Below are 24,702 nucleotides of genomic sequence, written 5' to 3'. Positions count from 1 at the left end.
CGACAGACAGTGTTTACTGCCGGCTGGGTTCGGCAGCTGCACTGAACTTTTATTATTGCGTGAGGTTTTTTTTTTTTTTTTTTTTTTTTCGTCTCGGGGTTTTTTGGTTGAATATGTTTTAAGGGTGTGAAAAAAAAAAAAAAAAAAAATGTGAGTGGCTTCACTTTATGTTGGAGCTGCTGTAAGGATCTCCAAAAATATATTTAATTCCAACAAAGAGGTACAACTACACACATCCTTGCAACTCTTTGAGATTTATTTTAATTTATTTATCATGACATGCTAATCAATGCTAAACCATCTCCTCCGCTGCAGTGGGATTCGACCAAAATGATGAAATTAATGGAGTGCATACTTGGAAAAAAAAAAAAAGGCAGATCGTGTTTCTGATTTTACGCAACATCTGCTTACTTACTCCGGGTGTGTGTGAGGTACGACTGTATATATTGCTTTTTATTATCTTTATACTTTTTATAAACAAGTGTGTTGTGTGTTGCTTATGAAAGCCACAATGTACTGCAGGAAAAAACAAATTTTATTTATGGAATGAGCATAAGCGTGTAGCGTAGCCTTGATCTGAATTTTAAAAATAAATTGGGAAAAAAATATTACTGTGTCTGTAAACAATAAAAAATAAATATTTGGAAAATATCTTCATAAATATTCATTTAACCTACTTAATGGGACTTCTTAATGCTCCTGAATTTCTGCGCACAGCATCTGAAAATCGGGACTTTACCGGCTACCGCTAGCGTGACGTTTATTTTGAGCGGCGAAAAATAATGAATATAATTTTATTCTAATATTTCAAGATCACAATAATCTTCCAACTTAGAATTAAATAAAAAAAAAAGAGAAACCAACACAAATTAAATACACTTCAATTAAATATTTATAATTTATTTTAAAGCATCATTTTAAAGTAAACAGAAATTTGTTTTTGAAGATAAATTTCAAGGTCGGGTCGGGAACCGATAGCCTCCGAGCTCGTCCGGGTCGTTGTAAAGGTTAAGAAATCAATTCTGTCAGATAACCAACTAGTTAATCCGCTTCAACCGTTGTAACGGGAAAGATGGCGAAAAGAAAAAAATAGGATGATGACCGTTAAAATTATATCGATGAAACGGTCAAATATAAAGCAGTGCTTCGAACAAATCCATGCAGCACCAGAGGTCGCAATAAAAAAGCCGCAAGTGCATTTTGTAATAATCTTCTCAATATGTAATAACTTATTACATAATGCGGCAAAATTTATCACGAAATGCGACTTTACTACAAAATGAAATGAAAAAGTTATTACATTTTGGACGTTTATTACAAAATGCGTCACAACACACTGCTGAGACTCACTCCCGCCTTGGTGGGATATAAATAATAATAATAATAATAATAATAATAATAAATAATAATTGTCCTGTTCTTCTTCTTCATCTTTTCCCTCATGGGTCGCCTCAGCCAATCACCTGCCTCCGTCCGACCCTGGTCTTTCACATCGACAAACTTCCCGTCTTCTTTCGCTCCATCCACTTCTTATTGTAACATCCAGGAAGAAATAATAACAGCGAAGCATTTGTTGTTATTTATTGTTCCTCTATTGTTCAGCGTTGACAATAAACCTCATTGTTTAAACATCTTGTAGCGCATTAGGGTTTATTTTATAACTCGAGCTGAAATGCGCCGCCGGTGAAAACATGTGCGGCGCAGCTGGTTGACAGACGGAAGGTAATATCACACTGATCAGCGGCCAATTACTTTTGATATATTAGTTAAATCCGAGCAACTCCTCCAAATTCCATTTTGGATCTAACCTGCCCTCCAGTTTATCACAGCAGAACATCTTGACACGAGCCAGGTGAGGTTGTGGGTTTGGACAGGTAACGCGAACACCTGCTTCTAAATCAGGAAGTAGGTCTCCCTGAATGGGGGCATACCAGGGAGTCTTATGTAGGTTGGGGGTGGCAGAAGGTGGTGCGGTGCCACCAGACTCCATGTGGTGGCTCTTGGAGGTCTGAAATCTGGCCAAGATGTACTTCAAGACATCGCAACCCGGTCCCGTTGAGCTTCGTGGTCGCGGACTACAAGTCAGATGGAAATCTTCGGAGTCTGTCGCTCTTACTAGATTTTGGCTGGTAGAACTGTGGCCAGTTGCCAAGATTTGGACAAGAATTCACCACGACCTGGATGACTGAGAACCTCCACGGACACTATCTCAAGTCTTTAAGGCGACGTAATAGTAGCAACATTTGTCAAGTACTTAGGGTCAACAGTCCAGAGTGTAGGAGGGTGTGGAAAAGAGGTAAAGAAACAGGTTCAAGCAGGGTGGAGAAAAGGGTCAGGGGTACGAAGACATAGAAGACTATCAGCCAGAGTGAAAGGGAAGGCGGAGAAGACAGCGGTGAGACCGGCAGATGAAGCTCTTGAAACAGTAACAATGACCAAAAGACAAGAGGAAGAGCTGGAGGTCGCAGAGATGAAGATGTTGAGGTTCTCTTTGGGAGCGAGCAGGATGGAGAGGATCAGGAATGAGTCCATCAGAGGGACGGCATGTTAGATGTTTTGGAGTGAAGGTCAGTGATAGTTGGGTCATGAACAGAAGAGGGATGGTGAATATATTGGTAGACGGATGCTGGAATTGGAGGTCTAGATGGACGTCATGCGAGGTGCAGGACATGTATGCCTGAGACAAAGTGATGACTGAGATGGTTTGGATATGAGCACTCCTCTGTTCATGTCCAAACTATGGTGATGGTCTGGGTAGAAGAGAAGGTTTATGGACGTCCAACTGTCCTCCCATGCGAGGTCCGGGCGCATGAATGGGAGAATGCGCTACGCTACGCTAGCGCAGACTGTTTACCATGCAGAGGATGTCGCTCTACGCCGACGACACGGTCCACTCAGTTATTAACCTCCCCTGCCTCTCGCCGAGCCTCAATCCCAGGCCGCACTAACCTCTAACAAACCCTGCAGTGTTGTTATATCGCAATCATCCTCATTGTTTTATCCAACGCTCTTCGCGAGGGATAATTTGTGTTCCGAATCAAAAAATTATTTTTCCCCACCACGTGAAAGTAATTGCACAGAAGGTTTAGTCACAGGTGATCACGGGTCCCCGGGTAGAAAGTCGGACGTCGATCATTAATTCAGCCCGCGCTTGTATTTCGGGGAAAATCTTTTCACAGGGCAGCGGTGAAGCTCGCACATGTTAGCCTTGTTCTGCCGGATTAATCCAAATCAATATTAATTAATGCTAATCAATGCTGAACAATCTTCTCCACCGTCGGGAGAGTTGACCGAACTGATGAAATTAATGAAGTGCAGACTTAGAGCCAAAAAAAAAAAAAAAAAAAAAAAGAGTTAAACGGTGTGTGTGTGCCCAACACCTGCTGACTTAAACAGTGTGTGTGTGTGTGTTATAGTGCATAAATCACATCACACAGCTGTGCTTTGTGCTTTCTTTTCTGTTGTCGTACAGTTGATTTTTCACATTAGAACACTTTTTCTCGATTACAGCACGATCTATCGATCAAATACGTATTTATATTTATATATTCGTTCATTCATTGTTTACCGAAACAGTCGATCCTGCTCTCAGGAGGGAGAGTTTCGACTCAGCGATCACACTTTTGAAGAAATACCACCATTCATCCGTTCATTCACGTGTCGCGTAAAGCTGTTGAGAAGCTCGATCCGACAAACAAATCAATTGAAAAGTTCGGCTGGAATTTGAATTTGGATTAAAAAAACAGACACGAGGAGAAAAACTTGTGGGCGTCAACCCGCCGCCGACCGGATAACGCCAACCGCCGTACCCCAAAACTGATGAGAAATTTGGTTAAAAAGCGAAATATTTATTCGTAAATATTCATATTGGTCAAATTGTCTTGACGAACACGTGGGCTGGTTCTGCTGCCGTTTTGATTTATATTTATATTATTCTACTGATAACGCTGCAAGCTGTTCGCTGCCACTTTCGCACGTGTTTATACTGTTTATATATTATCAACATATTGTTTAGTTGCAAATAGTTAAACAAGTCTTATGTATTTATATGTACTGTTCAAAAAAAAAAATACAAGGATACATTTACCGTACATTTTCCTCAATTTTTATTTCCTGTATATTGGTGAATATGGAGTTTTTTTTTTTTTTTTCATTTTTTACTTTGTGCTTTCACACTTCAGAGTTTATTCATCGCATTTTTTTTTTTTACTTGTATTTTTACTTCCTCACCGTCTTGCTGCTTCTGCGAAACAATTTCCCAATCATGGGATCATTAAAGTTCATCTCATATAGACAAGCGACCGTTCACCCTCTCATTCACGTGTCCGATAAAGACACACATTTATTCACACGGATTTTAAACCTGCCATCATTCACGCCTCATTTATAGATACGCAACAATTCACCCTTTCATTCACACATTATATTTAGAAATAAAGACATTCACTCTCTCATTCATATGTCATATAGACATGAAATAATTCACCCTCTAATTCACATTTCATGTGCTCATACAAGCATTTATTCTCTCATTTGTGTCAAATAGAGACAGAATCATTCACCCTTTCATTCACGCATCATATATGGACATGCAACCGTTCAACGTCTCATTTACATGTCGTATAAAAACAAATGCATTCACCCTTTCATTTACGCATCATATATAGACAAGCAGCCGTTCACTCTCTCATTCACACGTCCTATAGAGACGGAAAAAAGACTCACCTTCTAGTTCATGTCATGTAGTCATAAAACATTCATTCTGTCATTCATGTCATGTAGAGACAGAATCATTCACCCTCACATTCACACATCATATATGGACATGCAACAATTCACCCTCACATTCACACATCATATATGGACATGCAACCGTTCAACGTCTTATTTATATGTGCTTCCAAAACAAATGCATTCATCCTTTCATTCATGCATCATATATGAACATGCAACCGTTCAACGTCTTATTTACATGTCGTATAAACACGCATACATTCATCCTTTCATTCACGCATCATATATGGACATTCACATACACATCATATCATACAAGCATCTGCACGCTCATTCACATGTCCTACGCAACCATTCACCCTCTCATTCACATTTCATGTAGTCATAAAAACATTCATGTCATGTAGAGACAGAATTATTCACTCTTTCATTCACGCGTCATATATGGACATGCAACCGTTCAACGTCTTATGTGCGTGTGGTATAAAAACAAAAACATTCACGCATCATGTACGATCATGCACATACACATCACATCATACAAGCATTAGTTCGCTCATTCACACGTCCTATGCAACCATTCACCCTCTCATTCACGCATCACATGGAGCCGTTCACCCTCTCATTCACATTTCATGTAGTCTTCAAAACATTCATTCTGTCATCCGTGTCATGTAGAGACAGAATCATTCACCCTTTAATCCATGCATCATATATGGACATGCAACCGTTCACCCTCACATTCATGCATCAAAATACAGAGCCGTTCACCCTCTCATTCACATTTCCCAATAATTGTGTGTATGTCCTGTGTCTTCTGTCTTTCAATTGTAAAGCTTCTTTGAGTACCATGAAAAGCGCTGTACAAATCTTATGTATTATTATCATTTATTATTTCATGTAGTCACACACGCACTCGTGTCATGTAGAGACAGAACCGTTCACCCTCTCATTCACGCGTTCCTGTCAATTCATGATCTCCAATGAACCTCTTCCGCCCTGCTCCAAATCATTTATATTAAAATAAATAGACAATCTGGTGATGCTGCTGTTTCAGCTGTGCCTCTTTCTTTTTTTTTTTTTTTTATAAACACTTTTTGTATGCGTGTGTGTGTGTGTGTGTCGAGTTTAAACAGCAGTCCCCCCTTTCACACCGAAGCCCACCAAAGACGCCGAATCGATGTGGCTCTATGAGCAGCAGGCAGCTGCCGACTTGCAGATAAGACTTTCGGAACGGCGGTCGCGGGGACCGGATTTCCAGGACCCTACACCGTTTTTTTTTTTTTTTTTTTATTTTATTTTTTTATATTTTTGTCAAACTGCGACAGCGCTTTGTAAAGCTCGTGGACTCAGCAGGGGCAGGAGAGGACGCTCTGGTTTTTTCAAGCAAACATTTCAGGTAGTTAGCATGACTGCTACTTCGCGCAGGCGTGGCCGAAATCACTGATATTAGCCTTACAATGATTTAGAACGTGGATGTCAAACTTATTTTGGTCCACATACGGATTAATTTGATGTCAAAGGTGCCGGACTGGTAAAATCATAGCGTAATTACCTGGAAGTAACGCTAAATCCAAATTTTTCCTCTGTTTTAGTATAAAGGAGAACAGGTAAATGATAAAAATCTGTTGTTTTTGCTAACACTGTTGCTAATGTGTTTGCTAACGTTTTGCTAACACTGACAAAAACAGTGCACCGCTAACAGACAGTATAGGAACTGCATTTTTCTTTTAAAAAGTACTTCATAATTTTATGTATTTTTTTGAAATTGTAGATGTATTTTTGTAGATTTATTTATACGTTTTAACTCATTCAATTTGTGTAAGAAAACAACTTTTAAGGTGATGACAATAACAATTAATTATATCCAGAGCTTTAAAAACAGATAAAAGCATGTAAACATCCGTCTGCCAACTTCAATAAATCAGCAGCCGCCCGGCGCCTGTGTTAAGCACAAACAATTATTTTATCAATCTTAATTTAGTTTGCCCCGTTGTGTTAATTATTAGCAGCACTTTGTCGACTTGCACGCCGCCAAATGTCATGTCGCTCAAGAGCGTTTCTTTGTCGGACGTTTCTGACATCGCAGTTCAGAGGGAGGAAATAGGAAAAATAAAAAAAAAAAGATTGATTTCTCCTAGGGGGAAAAAAAAAGGTGCCTGAGAAAGATGGAAATATTATACAAATATGAGCCTGTCACTGGGTGAGAGGCTGGAATTCCAACATTCACCTTCTCATTCACACATCGGGGCCAATTCAGGGTCTCCAATGAACCTCCTGCGTGTTTTTGGACGTTGGTTTCAGGAACCAGAGGAAGTTGAGAGCCTACATTACATTACATTACATTTGGCAGACGCTTTTATCCAAAGCGACTTACAATAGAGGACATAAGCACTGCAAATAACACTTGCAAATACAAGATTTTTTTTTTTTTTTTTTTAAGACAAAAACATACACATACGTACACACACACACACTGCATAGCCTAACTTGCTGCCTAACCTGATCTGGGGCATCAGCGCAGTAAAAAGTCCTGAAAGAGAAACGTTTTTACCCGTTTCTTGAAGGTTGAGAGAGATGATGCTAGTCTTGTTGCTTCCGGAAGTTTGTTCCACCACTGAGGTAGTAGAACTGAGAACAGTTTTGCCTGAGATCGCTTAGAGCGAGCAGAAGGTCCTGCTAGTAGGTTTGTATTAGAGGAACGCAGCTCTCTGCCGGGAACATAAGGTCTTATCACGTTCCTGTCGGAAACCAACCAGAGACCTTCTTGCTGTTCCTGGGTGCCGGTTAGGAGCTCGGCGCTTCGCTCGACGGCACCCCGACAGGCTCGTGCCGCTCAGAAATCGAACCGCCGACATTCGGTTTCTGCTCCTTCGAATGAAGAAGCGGTCGCTAATTCCTACGTCAGCTAGCTTCAACAAAGCAAACACCTTCTGACCTTCAGGAGCCGTTCCCGAAACCATCTCCTCCACCTTTTGGACGACAGATGCTTCTCATTGTCCGATGAGCCTGGCACCGCTACGAGACTTCATACCCTTAGCATTCGAACGCGTCGGCGTACGCTAACCGCTGATATGCAGTCCTTTTCTTTTTCGACGTTCGCTTTCTGGCCCCCCCCTTTTTAATCCACCTCTTTCCAAGACTTTCCAAGTATCGGGCCCAAAAAAATTTAAAAAAAGCATTTTCTTTTCTGATTTCACGTCAGTGTATATTCTGGTTTATCTTTGTTTACGTTGAACAATTACGGAAAGAAAATCTACACCGCGTTTCTTCAGCGGCACCTTCAACGCCTCCCGAAAAAAAATGCGAAGATAAAACAAACGTATGATGTTGTTTTCTTTTACCCGGCGGCTCCTGCAGGTAGACGAGCGCCGACAGATAGCATGAGATAATGGACACGCCTGAAGCTCAGATGGCATCAGCGAAGAGGGAATGCCGGAAGGAAACGGGAACAAGAAGGAGCGTACGGTACATAACCTGCAGGGGGCGCATGATTGATTCATCATGCCCGCCCCCACAAATCAAAAAGAAAAAGAAAGAAAAATTTATAGCAAGATACCACGGTTGCTCTTCATCACGTGAAAGCATTGCAAAGAAGTAAACCTCGGTGCAACTCTGGCTGAGCTACAAGTGAGCGTGAAATATGGACACAAAGAGAAATTGAAAACAAAGCTGTATCTTTAAATGTGAAGATATTCATTTGTTCGTACGTGATCTGGGTCGGGTTCACCCGGAACCGATCGCCAGCCAATCACACGGCCGCGTTTAGAGAAGTACAACCATTCATCCTGTCATTCATACGTCATATAAAGATATACAGGGAGGTGCAGTCAGGGGAGGCAGGAGAGGCCGTGCCTCACTTGCTAATCTTGCAAATAAAAAAAAAAATGTAAAATGAAAAAAAGGATTAAATACTTATAACTAATGTTTTTTTTTTTAATTCAACTTTGCCGGTTTTCGATTTAATTTCATTCATTTAAAATATCAATTCTTATTCAATTCAATGTTATTTATTTAAAATGTTTATTTTTTATGCAATTTATTTTTTCTTTTTTTTTTCAGTTTAATTTTTATTTACTGTTCAAACATTGAGAAGAAACGTGCGGTGAGGCTGCCGACTGTAGAGCCTCAACATAGACTGATTGCTAGCACGCTCTGCACTAAAACTGTAATGCTGTCTTTATGAAAGTAGTTATCAAATGTTGAAACACTTGAGGGATTAACTAAATTTACGATGCATAGGTTTTTTTTTGTCCACAATTGTATGTGTGTTACTAGTTTCTTGTATCATAAAATGCCTGCAAAGAGCCACAAAGTGAGGCACGCAGTTCTTCTGCCTCATAGTAGGGGTCGCCTGTGATTCAGGGATTCTTCTTGCTACAACAAGTTAGAGTTAGCTAGTCAAGTGCAGAAAATAATTTATTTTTTCTTCTCCTCGCTTTCAAAATGGAGAATTAAATATCCAAACAGACAATTTCTCAAAATCTATATATTTTCTACAGACCACTAAAATCAAGTTATAGATCCTTTTTTCAGAGTGGCGTGTGGACTTCATTTATATGTGAAGATAGGATCATAATAACCTATTTCAAATTGGGAATTTTATGAATTTAATAATTGATAAATTTCATTTTAAAAAAACTTTTGATTTTAAAGAAAATTCAAAATATATAAGGTATAAGATTTTAAACAGATTTTAACTGCTGCCAATCCAATGGTGAATAAGCTACTCTGTAGGGTTCATATGTTTGCAAATCTATCACATCACATTTCCCAAAATTTTTGCTCCCCACCAAGTGACGGCATCCCGCCATGAGATCGCACATCAATGCCATTTTCAACAAGTGGAATTGAGAAATAAAAATGATCCCTAAATGTCCAGGAAGAGAAAACCTGATGCAGATCGACGGCTGTTTCGAGAAAGACGGGAAAGCCAATACGTTTGTGCTTCAAGGAGAAAAGAATGCTGTGTCTACATTTGCATTTTGACACCAAACATGAAGCTAAGCACGCTAAAGTGAAGTACAGAAAAACAATAAATTGTCCAACAATTTTAAAAGCAAAACTATGACGGCAATGTGCTCACGAAAAGCTGCATCCAAAAACATTGCAGCAGTAAAAGCTAGCTTTAAACAATGTATTTGTTTACATCGACGCAAATGAATTTTGGATTTTTCTGACTCTAACTCAGTTATTTAACATTAAGGAGTAGTCACATTTATATTAAATTAGGTCGCATTGAGTTACATTTATACCGTTATCATTACATGTGGCTCTTTGATAGCAACCATGCTAATGTCGTGGCCCTCGGTAAAAACTCCGGTGAACCTCCTGCATGCTTCGGATGCTTCTGGACACTCGGAGGAAACCGGAGAACCCAGAGAAAGCCAGTGTTGACGACTTTTTGCCGTAAAGCGAAGCGCTAACCGCCGCGCCGACTTGCCCGTAGATAGATCGTAAAATCCGATACTGAAATCTCCGTTTTGCCGTCGGTTTCCGGTGCTTACGGCGCGGCCGCATCCCATCGGCGTCGGCTGATCGGTCGCAGGTGGGAGAACGAAACCCGGTGCCATACATCACGCCGCGTGAACTGATTAACTTCCCTTCCCTTCGACGTCGCGCTCTGCCAGAACAGCCGACGCAGACGCCAAGGTCTTTTCGCCTCACATTTCCGCGCCGTCCGAGACAACTGCAGAAAAGACATTATTCAGAGCGAGGCTAATGACGGAGACGAGAAATCCGTCATCCCATAAATCACTGTCATATTTCTTATCCAGACAATGTTGTCTAACTAGACGGCGCTAAAGCCCTTGATAAAATCTAGGATGTATTCTAAGGCGCGCTATGATGGTTTGTTTTATTGTATATCTCCGAGAAAAGGCGAATTGCACTCACGAAAGTGGAAACCGGGAAGTGCAATCAACAATAAGACAGCTTCCTGTCACCTTCCATCGAATGCATGTGTGTGTTTTCTTTCCAGGGGAGATGAGAATCGCCCTTCGGAAGCGATTTAAATGTGATGTATGTATTTCTCTGACAACCTGATGAATGAAAAACAACAACGCCGACAAAAGATCGATCATATATAATGGGCCCCGAAGCATTTTCCCCCTATCTCTGAGAAAATGTTTCACCTTTTGAACACAAATCGCGCGTTTTATCTTCACAGCGTGGTAAAACCCGGCCCCGGGGCTCCGAGAGGCCGCCCGCAAAGAGCAATACGCGGGGATAAATCACTGCTGCGCGGCAGGTTAGCACCAAGGTCAAACAAACCCCAGCTGCTGCGCTAAGATGCTAAATTCCAACCAGTAGAGCTTTAGGTTACATATGTAACCGGAGACGCTATGAAAATGAGCGGAACCCTCCGGGAGGCCCGATGCTTCTGGCTCGGCGGCCGTGAAGAGAAAGGTGTTGGCGGGTCACGGAAGTCAAAGATCGCCGTGACGGTTCGACAGAAGCGGCGAGGAGAACGTTCAGGATGGCACCGCAGGGCCATAACGGGCACCAGACCTGGAGAACCTCCGGCTCAGCTCGATGTGTCCATGCAAGGCGCTTACCAGACGGTCGAGGACACTTCGGGGATGGTAGATGGACTACATTTCCAATTTGTCAACAACTGGATCTGTGTTACTACTGTAATTTCCGGACGATAAGCCGCGACTTTTTTCACTTGAACAACGATGCGGCTAATATATGGATTTTTTTTGGGGGGGGGGGGGGGGCTGACGAGCTTCGCGCCGCTAAAACATTTATCCTCATCACACCGGATCGATAAAATGACCGTGAAACTCCGACACCGATGAAGACGACTGACGGTTTTAGTGCGCAGGAGGAAGCCCAAGCAAGCGATGGGCTAGCCGGAGCGGCTTATATTGAGGTGCGCTCAATAGTCCGGAAATTACGGTAGTTTCTTGAGCCCGGCGATCATAAAACCAAACCTCACTAAGTGAGGCAGGTAGTTCTCCTGCCTCACCGCAGAAGGTACTAATGATTCCAGGGATTCTTCTTGCGACTCCTCGGCTACAAAATACAGCGACACAAGCTAGTGTTAGCAAGTCAAGTGCAGAAATTTGTTTATTTTTCCTCTCCTCACTTTTAAAACAGATGATTACGTATCCAAACAGACACTTTTCTAACTTCTATAACTCTTCTATACACTTTTACAATCAAGTTATAGATGCTTTTTTCAGAAGGAGTGGTGCGTGGACTCTATTTAGAAGGGAAGGAAGGACCATAACGTTTAAGGGACACTTGAAAGGACACTTTGGGGGTTTGACCTCCAACCCTTCGATTGGAGGGACGCCCGCTTTGCCTACTGAGTGTTCAAAAAAATGATAAAGACAGAGCTAACAGTGATTAGCGCCTCCGTCTCACATCTAGAAGCTCCCTGGTTGGATTCTGACAGGGAGGCCTCTCTGTGGAGAGTCTTTGTGTTCTCCCAATGTCTACATGGGGTTCCTCCTCGTGAAGTTTCCTCCTACAGTCCAAAAACATGCAGGAAGTTCACCGGAGAGCCTAAATTGTTCGGAGGTGTGAATGAGCAGGTGGATGTCTCCATATGTGGCCATGTGATCGACTGGCAAACCCGGCTTGTCGCCAAATGACAGCTGTGAAAAAGTGAATAAAACATCCAGCAAGGCACTTCTTAAACCGGTAAGAGAGCAAAAACCAGGCCAGTAAAGTGTGAGATGCAGTCATGGATGAAGGAACGAACCTGAACGCATGCAGTGTAAAAACAGCTGAGCCTGCAAGGGAACCCTGCATGATGCAACCATCTCGGGTTGTTTGCAAGAGGCCACAGCCTTCCACGGGTTGAAACATCTCAACCAAAAAGTCTCTGGTTGGGAAAGTCTGGTAAAAAGCGGTTGCTACCATCTCCTGTCATACCTTAGCTAAGATGACTGGGTGGGGGATTCGATGCTAAACAGAGCTATTTTACCCCGGACAGACTTTTTAAAAAGTCCCATTTCGTAAAGGTGTTACGTCTCCTCCGATGGTAAAGTGAACAGCATGCGTGGCGGGCGGCGTCTGTGTTTATAAGCTAATCCAATAATACAGTGCGGGGGAAACAGCGTGCGATCAGACACTGAAAAGCAAACCGTCTCCGAGCTGAAATATCATCGAACTGATCACCGCTGCGTGAAAATACCCGATTTTCCAGACGCTTCGGCGACCTGGCGCGCCCGCAGCTTCCGGCTCAAAGAAGAGGCGGAGAAAATTTAGCGATCGGGCCACCGAGGTTCGCCGAGTTCGCGTCTTGGCCGGATCAAAGAGGCGCTAACAATCCCGTCCCGCACCGGGTTTCAGTTCTCTTCCTGGGAAGGTCCGACGGGAGGTGCGAGTTGGGAGTTGAGGCTGCGACCCGGAGGTCGTTCCGACATTTTCCGTTGGAGTCGCTCAGCTCGCAGCGGACCAGCTGGCCGTCATGCGGACACGAATAGCGGCGCTCATCTGCAATGTTCTGTACAAGCTTGGCACCTTTTGGAATGGAGATATGAGGTGTTCTGATCCGCACTGGAGGACCGAGTAATTACCTGATTAATTTTTACACGATTATGTTAGACTGGTACAGGACATGTATGCTCGCAGTGAGACAATGGTACGGTGTGCTGTAGGGGTAACAGAGAAGTTCAAGGTGGAGGTGGGACTCCATCAGGGATCAGCTCTGAGCCCCTTCTTGTTCGCAATAGTGATGGATAGGCTGACAGATGAGGTTAGACAGGAAACCCCATGGACCATGATGTTTGCGGATGACATCGTGATCTGTAGTGAGAGCAGACAACAGGTAGAGGAAAATCTAGAGAGGTGGAGGTATGCTCTGGAAAGGAGAGGAATGAAAGTTAGTTGCAGCAAGACAGAATATATGCGTGTGAATGAGAGGAACTCGGGTGGAACGGTGAGGCTACAGGGAGCGGAGATCAAGAAGCTGGAGGATTTCAGGTACTTAGGGTCAACAGTCCAGAGCAACGGAGAGTGTGGAAAAGAGGTGAGGAGACGGTCCAAGCAGGTTGGAATGGCTGGAGAAAAGTGTCAGGGGTACGAAGGGATAGAAGACTTTCAGCCAGAATAAAAGGAAAGGTGTACAAGACAGTGGTGAGACCAGCGATGATGTTTGGACTAGAAGCTGTTCCAATGACCAAAAGACAGCAGGCAGAACTAGAGGTTGCAGAGATGAAGATGTTGAGGTTCTCTTTGGGAGCGACCAGGATGGAGAGGATCAGGAATGAGCCTATCAGAGGAACAGCACATGTTAGATGTTTTGGAGAGAAGGTCAGAAAAGCCAGACGGAGATGGTTGGGTCATGGACAGAGGAGGGATAGAGAATATGTTGGTAGATGGATGCTGGAATTGGAGCTGCCAGGCAAGAGGTCTGGAGGAAGACCAAAGAGAAGATTTATGGACGTAGTGAGAGAAGATATGAAGGTAGTTGGTGTGAGAGAGGAGGATACAGAGAATAGGGTTAGATGGAGAAAGTTGACTCGCTGTGGCGACACCTGAAGGGAAAAGCCGAAAGAAGAAGAAGAAGAATTTTTACACGATTACCTCGGAGTTTCTCCTCAATCTAATGACGTAAAGCAGAGAACGGTATGTTTTTTTTTTAAGCAAAAATCTCCAAATGTTTCCCTCTTGAAGATGGGAGTGCATCAGGGATCTACTCTGGAACGGTGAGTGGAGGTAAAGAAAGTGGAGTCAAGAGTCAGGAAAGTGTAGGAGAAGGAGGAGACATCAACCATGGTGTCTGGTTTGGAGACACCGAGGAAAAGATGTGGAGGTTCCTGTTTTAGAGTGAGGAGGATCAAGAATGAGTCCATCAGCACATGTTAGATGTTCTTGAGGTAAAGTCAGACTGCTGGCGATGGTGAAGATCTTGGTGGAAGGATGGTAGGGTTGGAGCTACCACCCAGGAGGTCTGGAAGAAGAAGACCAGAGAGGAGGTTTATACACTGAGGAGGACAGGTCTGAGTGAGAGAAGAGGATGTAGAGGAGAAGGTTAGATGGAGGCAGAAGAAGTTTTAAATTCAGTAAAAGGGAAGAAATTGTTGGGCCTTGCTAAAGGGTTGTGTGGTGGGAGTTTATTATTGTCAATAAGGAGCATCTGCGGCAGGAAAAAAAAAAAGTGATGTTTCCAGATGTGAACATGTATGCTTCCGTGTTTCAACAAAAACAAAGAAACCCCGTGGATTGCGGGAAACTACGTCAAATGTGACGGTCACCCGGCACAAGTGTGGACTTGCATGCTAACGCAACGTGTTAGCTTACATGTACACCGAGTGTCCACAGGAGTGTACAACTTCTGCCCCCACCAAATTCTGGGGTACCGATATGACTTATTTTCAGGCGAGCGTTACCAAGTCGGCCGACTAGATCAGACTCTTCCTGCTGCGTCCACTGCTTCCTGGCAGCTAACCGTGTCCGGCCCCCTAAAATTTGACAGTCCTCCCAGTCCACCTCCCACATACCCAAATGTAACAACTGGAAAATGTGTCGTCCTTTGCCTTCACACTGTCAACCGGTATGCCAAATGTGCCTGAAATGAAGTGTTGCGCCAGAAACTGAAATTATTTCCATCTTGCTCCCCCTACTTTGGGTAGATTGTAATTTATCAACATGCCAAAGTGTGAACGTGCAAAGGGGCATACGGTACATCTCCTGCTTGATTAATACTATCTGTTCAAATGCAAGAATTTGAGCGTACTCAGCCAGATGGGGGATTTTTTTGGTTTTCAAACACTCCACCAAATTATCTCAAGATTATAGTAAATGGCAGATGATCCTTTGAAGCCACTGATCATTTCAAAGCTCTGTCCACAAAGCAAGAAGAGCCGCAATTCGACCCCCCGCCTCACAAATTGCTATAGGCTTTAAGTGTTCATGTTAATGCTCGCTGCTTTTAATATTGTATCCGCTGTCAGATGAAAGTCTCCCGGCTGGAAACAACAAAGAAAAGCCACCTGGTTTCCTGTCGCCCATTTCATCCACGGGGAGAGGAAGGCGAGGTTGGTTCGGGTCCCGGCGTGAACTCATCCCTTCTCATTTTTCTGTTAATCGTTTTTGATTTTTCTTTTTTTTTTTAAATGCCTCTAAATGCGCAACCCCGCCGTCGGAGAAGAGTCGCAGCTCCCGTTCGGTGAGAGATCACGAAACCGGCGCTTCACACGGGAGCTTCTGGACGCCTCCCAGTTGACCGTAGCTAAATTGTGTTTTTGCTCTGCTGAACACTAATCCCTCTGTCAGATAAGACCTATTATAACAAGAGTTCTCCGACGGGTTCAGTCTGAGGAGACGCTGAACCCGGCGACTGCAGATGGAGTGGAATGCAGGGACGGCGGTCCGATGACGCTTGCCTGTTTGTCTGCTTTGAAAGCAACCCTCCCCTTCAACGCAGTGGAGTGGTACTCTCAACATCGGCTTCAAGGGCTGAGGGAACTAAAATAGGTCCCGACCTGCTTCCACTGTTCCATCGAGAGCACCCGTCTGCTGACAGCTGAGGCGAGGTTCAAGCCAAAACAAAACTGTTCATATTTGAAGAGGTGGACGGATAATACCCGCTTTCAGGCAGGAAACGTCACAGAACTGTCGGGCTCCAAAATCATTCTTGGAAGACCTTTTCTCAAGGGGTGGTGAGGGACCACCTTGTGGAGGAGTGTGGTGAGAGTGTCTGCCACAGGAATATAGAAGCTCCAGATGCTTCACTGGAAATGTTATGTTCTTCTGCTGCTGACCTCTTGGCCGGGTCACCCTTGCGAAAGGGATCTCAGCAAACCACTGAGAAGAAGAAAGGGAGGACGATGGCATGGACACATGGACAAGTTGGACGCTGCAGCTGGAATAATTAGCTTGGAAGAGTTAGCCGTTATTTAGCTCCGCACTTATTTTGGTCCAAAAAGTGGATGTTCCTCCGCGAGCCCTGGAAACCCCTCTGAGGAGCAGCAAGCCAGAAGACGCTGGACCGCTTAGTTGCTCAAATGTTGCAGATTCTGCCCATTTTGGCACCAAAAAACAGCAAACCGTATTTTCACGACAGCGTACTAAAAGGCGCAGCCTCAGTTATGTGTATTGTATTTAACACACACACATAAGGCGCACCTGATTATAAGGCGCGGGTTTTATATACAATCCACGCCCACACTTTCCCCTTTAACGTTCTCATGGTGTCCTCTACTACGTCCGCCTTACAACAACAACACACACACACAAGCATACAAGTCCGCGTATTTCAGAACAGAGCAGGAGCAAAACTGAGTTCAGTATTCACATTTTTTTACCGGTAATCGCCATCAATCGAACCCATGGAAGTCCTCATCCTCTGTTTCTGATTTGGACATCTGCGCTAAATCTCCATCAAACATGCCGGGTTCACTTTCTTCACTGTCAGAGTCGCTTTCCGCGCCGCGCGGCTCCTCGGAAATGATGCCGGCTTCTGCGAAAGCTCGAACAAAAGTGCCAGCAGACACGTTAGCCCGAGCATCTACAATCCATTCGCTGCCTTCCACTCTTAGTGAAACCGTGGTCTCCAAGAAGACTTTTCGTACCCTGTTGTGCATCTCGCTACCATGCTGGTCCCCTCCTTCTGCACAGTGTGACTCACCGGGATGTCAAAAGTGAGCGGTACCTCGTCCATGTTAGTGACGTGGCTGGATGTCTTTTTCGGCGATGTTTTCATGGTTTTTAAAACAACGATGTTCTGCATAACGCACATACCCGTTCTTTTATGTACACACCTCCCCCTTTAACGTTCTCATGGTGTTCCCTACTACGTTCGCCTTACAGCAACAACACACACAGGGCGCACTGCACACTTTGAAGAAAATCTAAGACTTTTATGTGCGCCTTATAGTCCTGAAAATACGGAAAGTGCAGCAAGAAGTATCTGGTAACGGACTTGGCTTATAAGGTCGACCTACGTCACAACGGAGCCATAAACAGACGGAGTAGAAGCTCGAATGGATCTGGGGACCGACGTTCTCGGTTCCTCTGCATGAAGAAAGGGTTCCGCTTCTTGAAAAGCTTTGAGGAACCGCAAAAAGCTCCTACAGGCGAATAAAGAGCCGAGATGGAAATTCATCAACCCCATTAGAGGCATTACAAGAGCTATTATCCGTCGCGTCCATACATCGGATTTCATCGCAAAATGAAGTTTGCTCTGGCGCTGCTCGTTTGGAAATCGGCAGCTCTTCCATCCGAGGGCCGAGACAGCTGCACGGAAACGGCGAGCAAATCAGATGCACTGTTTTTTTTTTTTTTTTTTTGTGCCGCTGTTATATTTCTCTCGCAGAAAATGAGGATCTGGAGCAGGACAGCCGGAGGGGAAGGGAATTTAGCACGGAAATGGCTCATATATCCAGGCCTGCAATCATCGGGATTCTTTGTAGTGTATTTTAACGACATCCATCAGCCATTCCGGCGTTATGGGGTGCAGCAGAGCATGTGTTCTCCTATTATGATATTTTGTTAATAAAACCTTCCATCCTCTAAATCCTTCCCTAGGAAAAAAAACAAAAAAAACAACAAATACCTCTTTTTTTTTTTTTCTTTTTTTTTTTGTTGTTTTTTTTTCCCCCCGCGTTGCATAAGAAGGGAAAAGCAAACGAATAAACAGAATTTTTTCATGCGCTCGATCCGTGAAGCGATTTTCCACCCACAGTCCAAAAAACATACAGGAGGCTCATAGGAGACCCGAAATGTCGATCGCGAACTAGCGGTCGATCGCAAAAGTCGCGTGGGTAGATCACATGGTATTAAAAGAATAAATGTTCGCCTAGCATTTGTCCTCGCTATGAAATTTATCATTTAACTGACATACAGGACAGCTAGTGACACGTAACCTTTTCTGACACAATGGGTCACCGCGCATACGCGGCGCTAAGTGCTACAAAACACTAGCAAGCTAGCCACTTACCCAGTTATCTTCCAATTTCTTTCTTTTAAACCTAAGACAGGGTATTAAAACGAGAGGGGGAGTTTTACCAAGAAAGAAGCCAAGAACTTACCACTTCCACAGGGAGTGGGAGGAGGATTTTTTTTTTTTTTTTTTTACTATGTCATTTTCGAAGTGCGTTTGCCTCATCTGCCAGTCTACCATCGTTATACCCAAGAAGGGAAATGTGGAGCGGCATTTTTGGACTGTTCATAAAAACGACGACACCGACTTTCCTCCCAAAAGCGAGCTGAGGTGGAGAAGAGTGAAGGAACTAAAATCACAGTTGTGCATTTATTTATTAGTCAACCTTTTCCCAAATGAAGATCATTAAGTCCAAATACCGTTCAACCATAATTATCATTTAAAAGTGTGCTTGAGGCTGGCTAACAGTAGCTACAGTCCGGACTAAACATCCCTGGCTGATTCCATTCATTACAAGTGAGAGTAGCATATTTTTCGTACTATAAGGTGCACTTAAAATCCTTGAATTTTCTCAAAAATCTGTTGTGCCTCTTGGTTAAATCTGGGTTGCAACATCAGACAATGTTAGATAACTAATTATGTAGTGCTGGAATACGACGTTCCAACCTCACACTAACTTCAAGTGTCTGCTATCGCTTGCAACAATAAACCACTCAGAGAACAGCATGTAGTACGCTTACCTCCGCCACTTTTTGAAATAGCGGTACGTACTGTGATTCAACAGAATATTACTGTACAATTGTATGTATGCAACGTAGAAGGGGGCAGCGTATGTAAGGGGCGTTATGTCTGTGAGCAGCGTATGTATGTCAGGGGATGCAAGGGGTGTATGTATGTAAGGGACGTATGTCTGAAAGGGGTTGTAAGGGGGCGTATGTCTTAAAGGGGCGCTATGTATGTAAGGGGATGTAAGGGATGTACGTATGTAAGGGGATGTAAGGGACACTATGTATGTAAGTGGATGCAAAGGGCGTTTTGTATATAAGGGGCTGTAAGGGACACTATGTATGTAAGTGGATGCAAAGGGCGTTTTGTATATAAGGGGCTGTAAGGGGCACTATGTATGTAAGGGGATGTAAGTGGCGTATGTCTTAAGGGGGCGCTATGTATGTAAGGGGATGCAAAGGGCATTTTGTATATAAGGGGGTTTAAGGGGCGTTACGTATGTAAGGGGATGTAAGGGATGTATGTATGTAAGGGGATGTAAGGGATGTATGTATGTAAGGGGATATAAGGGGCGTATGCATTTGAGGGGATGTAAGGGGCGTATGTCTTAAAGGGGCGCTATGTATGTAAGGGGATGCAAAGGGCATTTTGTATATAAGGGGCTGTAAGGGGCGTTATGTATGTAAGGGGATGTAAGGGATGTATGTATGTAAGGGGATGTAAGGGACGTATGTATGTAAGGGGATGTAAGGGACGTATGTATGTAAGGGGATTTAAGGAGCGTATGCATGTGAGGGGATGTAAGGAGTGTATGTCTTAAAGGGGTGCTATGTATGTAAGGGGATGCAAAGGGCGTTTGTATATAAGGGGCTGTAAGGGGCGTTATGTCTGTAAGGGGATGTAAGGGACGTATGTCTGTCAGGGGCACTATGTATGTAAGGGGATGTAAGGGGCATTTGTATGTAAGGGGATGTAAGAGGCATTATGTATATAAGGGGCTTTGAGGGGTGCTATGTATGTAAGGGGACATAAGGGGCGTTATGTATGGAAGGGGACATAAGGGGCGTTGTGGCGCAGGGAGGAGGGCAATCGTCGACTCCTGACTCCAGGAGTCAAACCGGGAATGTTCGGTTCTTCTCAATAAGCTACTTGTTTATCAACAAGTGCTTCTCAATCGTCCCTGTATTTCTGGCTCTCACAGAAAACCCTCGTCTGAGGCGTGACTGGTCGGCCATTGAGAGCGCACGGCTCCCAAGGATGGCGGGATCGGCTTCTTTTCCCGCCGCGACTCTGCTGCAGTTTGGCTCCTTATTAACAAGATGGAAGGTCTCTACGTTTGATCCCTCAAAGAGGTTACATCTTTTATATAAAGTGCGGCGGCGTCTCGGGAGCGTATCGTCAGGGGAATAGACCTGAAAAACTGTTTGGGAGCGTTCATGTTGACTCGCGCCGTAAACTTCCCTCTGTCTCGACATCACACACACACACACACACACACACACACACACACACACACACACGCTGCCTCTGCTATCTACCTGTTCGCCTGCACGTCTATTTTGGTGTGTTTGTGCGGCGGATTGTCTGATGTGAATGTCATTATGGGAAGCAAACATTGCCCCTAATGAGGTTACTGGGGGGGGGGAGATGCATTTTGCATCAATTATCTTTTATTTTCCCACGCGGTGACAACAATTTAGCAAGTTGTGGTTTGCTGATTGAAATCTGTGGATGACTTTATAAATGATTTCTGTGAGATATATTTAAATTCCTGGTCGAACCCCCTCCCTCCCCTTGCTGACTGGATTAGAGGCTAATTTCTTTCTTCGATCGGGGTAAAAAAAAAAAAAAAAAAAAAAAAAGAATTAATCAGCTAAAATCTGGAAAAAATAGGGTTCGCTACTCGAATTTGTCATGAGGATTAATTTTTATCTTTGCTGATTGAAATCATTTTTACAATTCGGTTGGGATCTTACTCGCTGACGCTTATGCAACGTAGCGCTGATGCTAACAGTCTCTGCTATCGGCGTCGATCGGAAGGTTGACGGTTCGATTCCCGGCTCGCCAAAGCGTCCTCAGGTAAGACGCTGAAACAGCTAGTGTGTGTGTGTGTGTGTGTGTGTGTGAGAATGGATGAATGCAATTTACCCATTTATTGATAACTGGCTGATTTTATATACATTATTTGTTGTTGTTTTTTTTCTTTCTGTTCCGTGATAATCCATCTGCCAAATTTACCTTTTTCAATTTTATGTATTTTCGGGAAATTTAGAAGACTAATTTTTTTTTTTGCAATTTAGTTCTCACAATTAAGCTTTTTTTTTTTTTTTTGCAGTATTTGATTTTTTTCATGATGAAATATCCATATTCTAGCCTAAGGAAAAAAATATATATAATAAAAAAAATAAAAAAATAAAAAATATAATAAAATAAAAAAACGATAAAATCTAAAATATTAAAACATGATAAAATCTAAAATATCAAAAAAAAAAAAATACAAAATATGAAATATATAATATAAATTTGAAATCTCCTTTGCTGGCACGCATTTATAGCGGAGACGGCTTCTCGGACGTGACTACTAGCGACATCGATGGCTTAACGGATTGCCATCGGGATCTGTTGACAGACCGAGATGATGAAGTCTGATGAAGATGAGGAAGAGAAGCGACAAGAAGGGGAAGAAATCGAAGAGACTGGAGGAACAGGAGGAAAACAACGACAAACAAGAGAACACGGTCATACCGTTGGTGTTTCAGAGAAACTCCGAAGGGCATTCAAACAAGCACCATACAGTGGTACATTTCTAACCCCACAAGATGAAAACTGGTGCTCCACAAGGACAAAACACCCGGGCAAAAGATGGAGAACGTGGTGTTTGCTGTCATTCACACTGAAGATCGTGAAGACGTCCACATTGGACGAAAATCGGTAAGGACAAAGAAGAGACCAATCAGGAGGCGACAGCAAGGAGGAGGATGTATGGAGTCAGGAGGTGAAGAACTCGCGCTAAGTCTGAACGGCTAACCATATATGTTATATCGTTGTGCTTTGTACGATGCTTGCCAAGGAATAAACGTCATTTATTCTTCTTACAACATCACGGCATCATCTGCAAACATCTTCATTGGAGACCGTTTACCTTCTAATCCGTCTTCTAAACCTCAACACAGCTTCGTTTCCCCTCGATGACCCCCGATTGGTTTTTAAAAATATATTTTGAAGAACTTCTTCAAGGAATAAGATGTGTTGTTGAAGCCTGATTTCTCCGTGACGCAGCGCCAGCGTTGTTGTTTTCTGGATAAAGCGGCCGTTCTAGTCGTTCCCCCCCGTCTTTCGCATTTTTGAAGCTCAAGTGAAGCGAGCCTTTTTGTGCCGCCGCCTGAAAATACAAGCCGTTGTTCCTCCAAAGTGACGAAAAAAGCTGCATTTTGCTTTTCTCTCAACTTTTATTATGGAAAAAAAAAAAAAAAAAAAAAACAGATTTTGAACTTGTTTTCTTATCCTGAAAAAAAAAAAAAAAACATCTTCACTGCTTTCCCAAAATGTTCTAAAAATATTTACTATTACTCAACAAAACTGAGATTTGACTCTCACAGCGAGAATGTCTGGGTCCAGTACAAACACACACACACACACACACACACACACACACAAATGTGGACGTCGTAAAATCTTAGTTTTCTTTAAGACGCCACCAAATCTCCATTTTCTGGATGTCAAAGAAGAATCGCCATCAATCATCCCGTCGAGCAGAAAAGGGAGGGAAGCCGAGGCGGATAATTATCAAATTAAATTTCTTTTTTTTTTTTTTTTTTTATCCTCAAATCACGATTGAAGTATCTCATTACCTCGGTGTCAAGCGTTTTTCCCCCAACCTCGCCATCCTGCTTTAATGGTTTCATCCGACGCCGCGGAGCAGCAGCTTCATTAGGCGACCGGACTGAGCGGCGTTCGGCGCCGCGGTCGCCGCGGTCGCCACGCCTTCGCCGGCCCGGACGTCCGCGCAAATTCAAATTCCATCTCAACCCTAATTGGCTGCCCTGTAATCCGGATTTACATGAAACGTCTTCCCGTGTTGATCTTTCAGGGTAGAAGACGGTTCTGGATGACGGGTAAAGTCGCTTCCTCTTTTTCGCTGGGATGTTTTTGTACCTCGATATGTTTTTTTTAAGCGTCTTCGCCGGAAAAAAAAAATCCAATAAATGCGGTGAATCCCGATAAATCAGCTCTTATTGGAAAAATGACATCGACTCATTTAGCATTGAAAGCCGTCGCGTGTTCGTTCAGTCGTTTTTTATTCTGCTCTACGGCTCCAGTTTGAAAAAATTCGCATTCCAATAAGAAAAATGATTTATTTTACGTAAAACACACACCAAAAAAAATGTGTGTTAACAAACATGTTATTGTGACGCCATTTTTAAAGAGAATTATCATGTTATTGATTCCCTCCTTTTTTTTTTTTTTATTCTGCACGCTTCTTGTTGAATATATCATATTCTATTAACGTTTTAACATTATAATATTATCTTTATCACGTATCACATATCGATGGCTGGAATGCAAAACCTCCTATATGAAAAAAAAACACTTTTTCAGGAAATGAATTAGATTATAGTTTGGTCTTTGTTAAAGATATTCAAGAATATTCTATTGTTCACAGACTATATTTCTATGTTATAATTCAAAAATACATAGCATGTTTTTTTACCACTTACAATGCAGATAATTGTTGTTTCCTAATTTTTTCTGCTTCCTCGTGCACATGGAGTTTTGTCATGTGACTGGAAACGTGGACCCGTCCCATTTCTCACCATTCAATAAAAAAAAACAAAATTGAAAATTTTGCAGACCGGAGGTTTTGCATTCCGATATGTGAAAAGGTATCAGTTTCTTGGGTCGGCTCTTGAAAAGTGGTGAAGATACTGTTTTAATGTTAATATGATATGATATATTCAACAAGAGGCACGCAAAAAAAAAAAAAAAAAAAATCACATGATTATTCTTTTTAAAAATGGCATCACAATAACATGTTAGTTCACACACATCTGGAGAAGAGCCTATAATTTTGTTTTTTTTTGTGTGTTATATGGAAAATAAATCCTTTTTCTTCTTGGCGTGGGGATTTTTTCAAACTACCTAGTCGACTTTTTTTGATCCAGCTCGTGTATGTTTTTCTTTTTTAAAACTGTTTGACTCACTTGCTCATTCACACTTCTGGACAACTTAAGAGTCTCCTTTTGACCTCCTGAACTTTGGGAGGAAACCAGAGAACCGGGAGACGTGAGGAGAACATGGAGACTCCAGAAAAAGCAAGACCATCTGCCGGAATCATAACAGGAACCTTCTTGCTGTGAAGGAAGTGCCTACCGTGGTCCACTGTGCCAGAAAACCAAAAA

The sequence above is a fragment of the Fistularia commersonii genome, chromosome 11 (assembly GCF_037954325.1).
Source record: "Fistularia commersonii isolate RoL2024-O1a breed Wild chromosome 11, RoL_Fcom_v1.0, whole genome shotgun sequence".
In the NCBI taxonomy this organism is placed as follows: Eukaryota; Metazoa; Chordata; class Actinopteri; order Syngnathiformes; family Fistulariidae; genus Fistularia; species Fistularia commersonii.
This window is presented reverse-complemented; position numbering follows the sequence as displayed.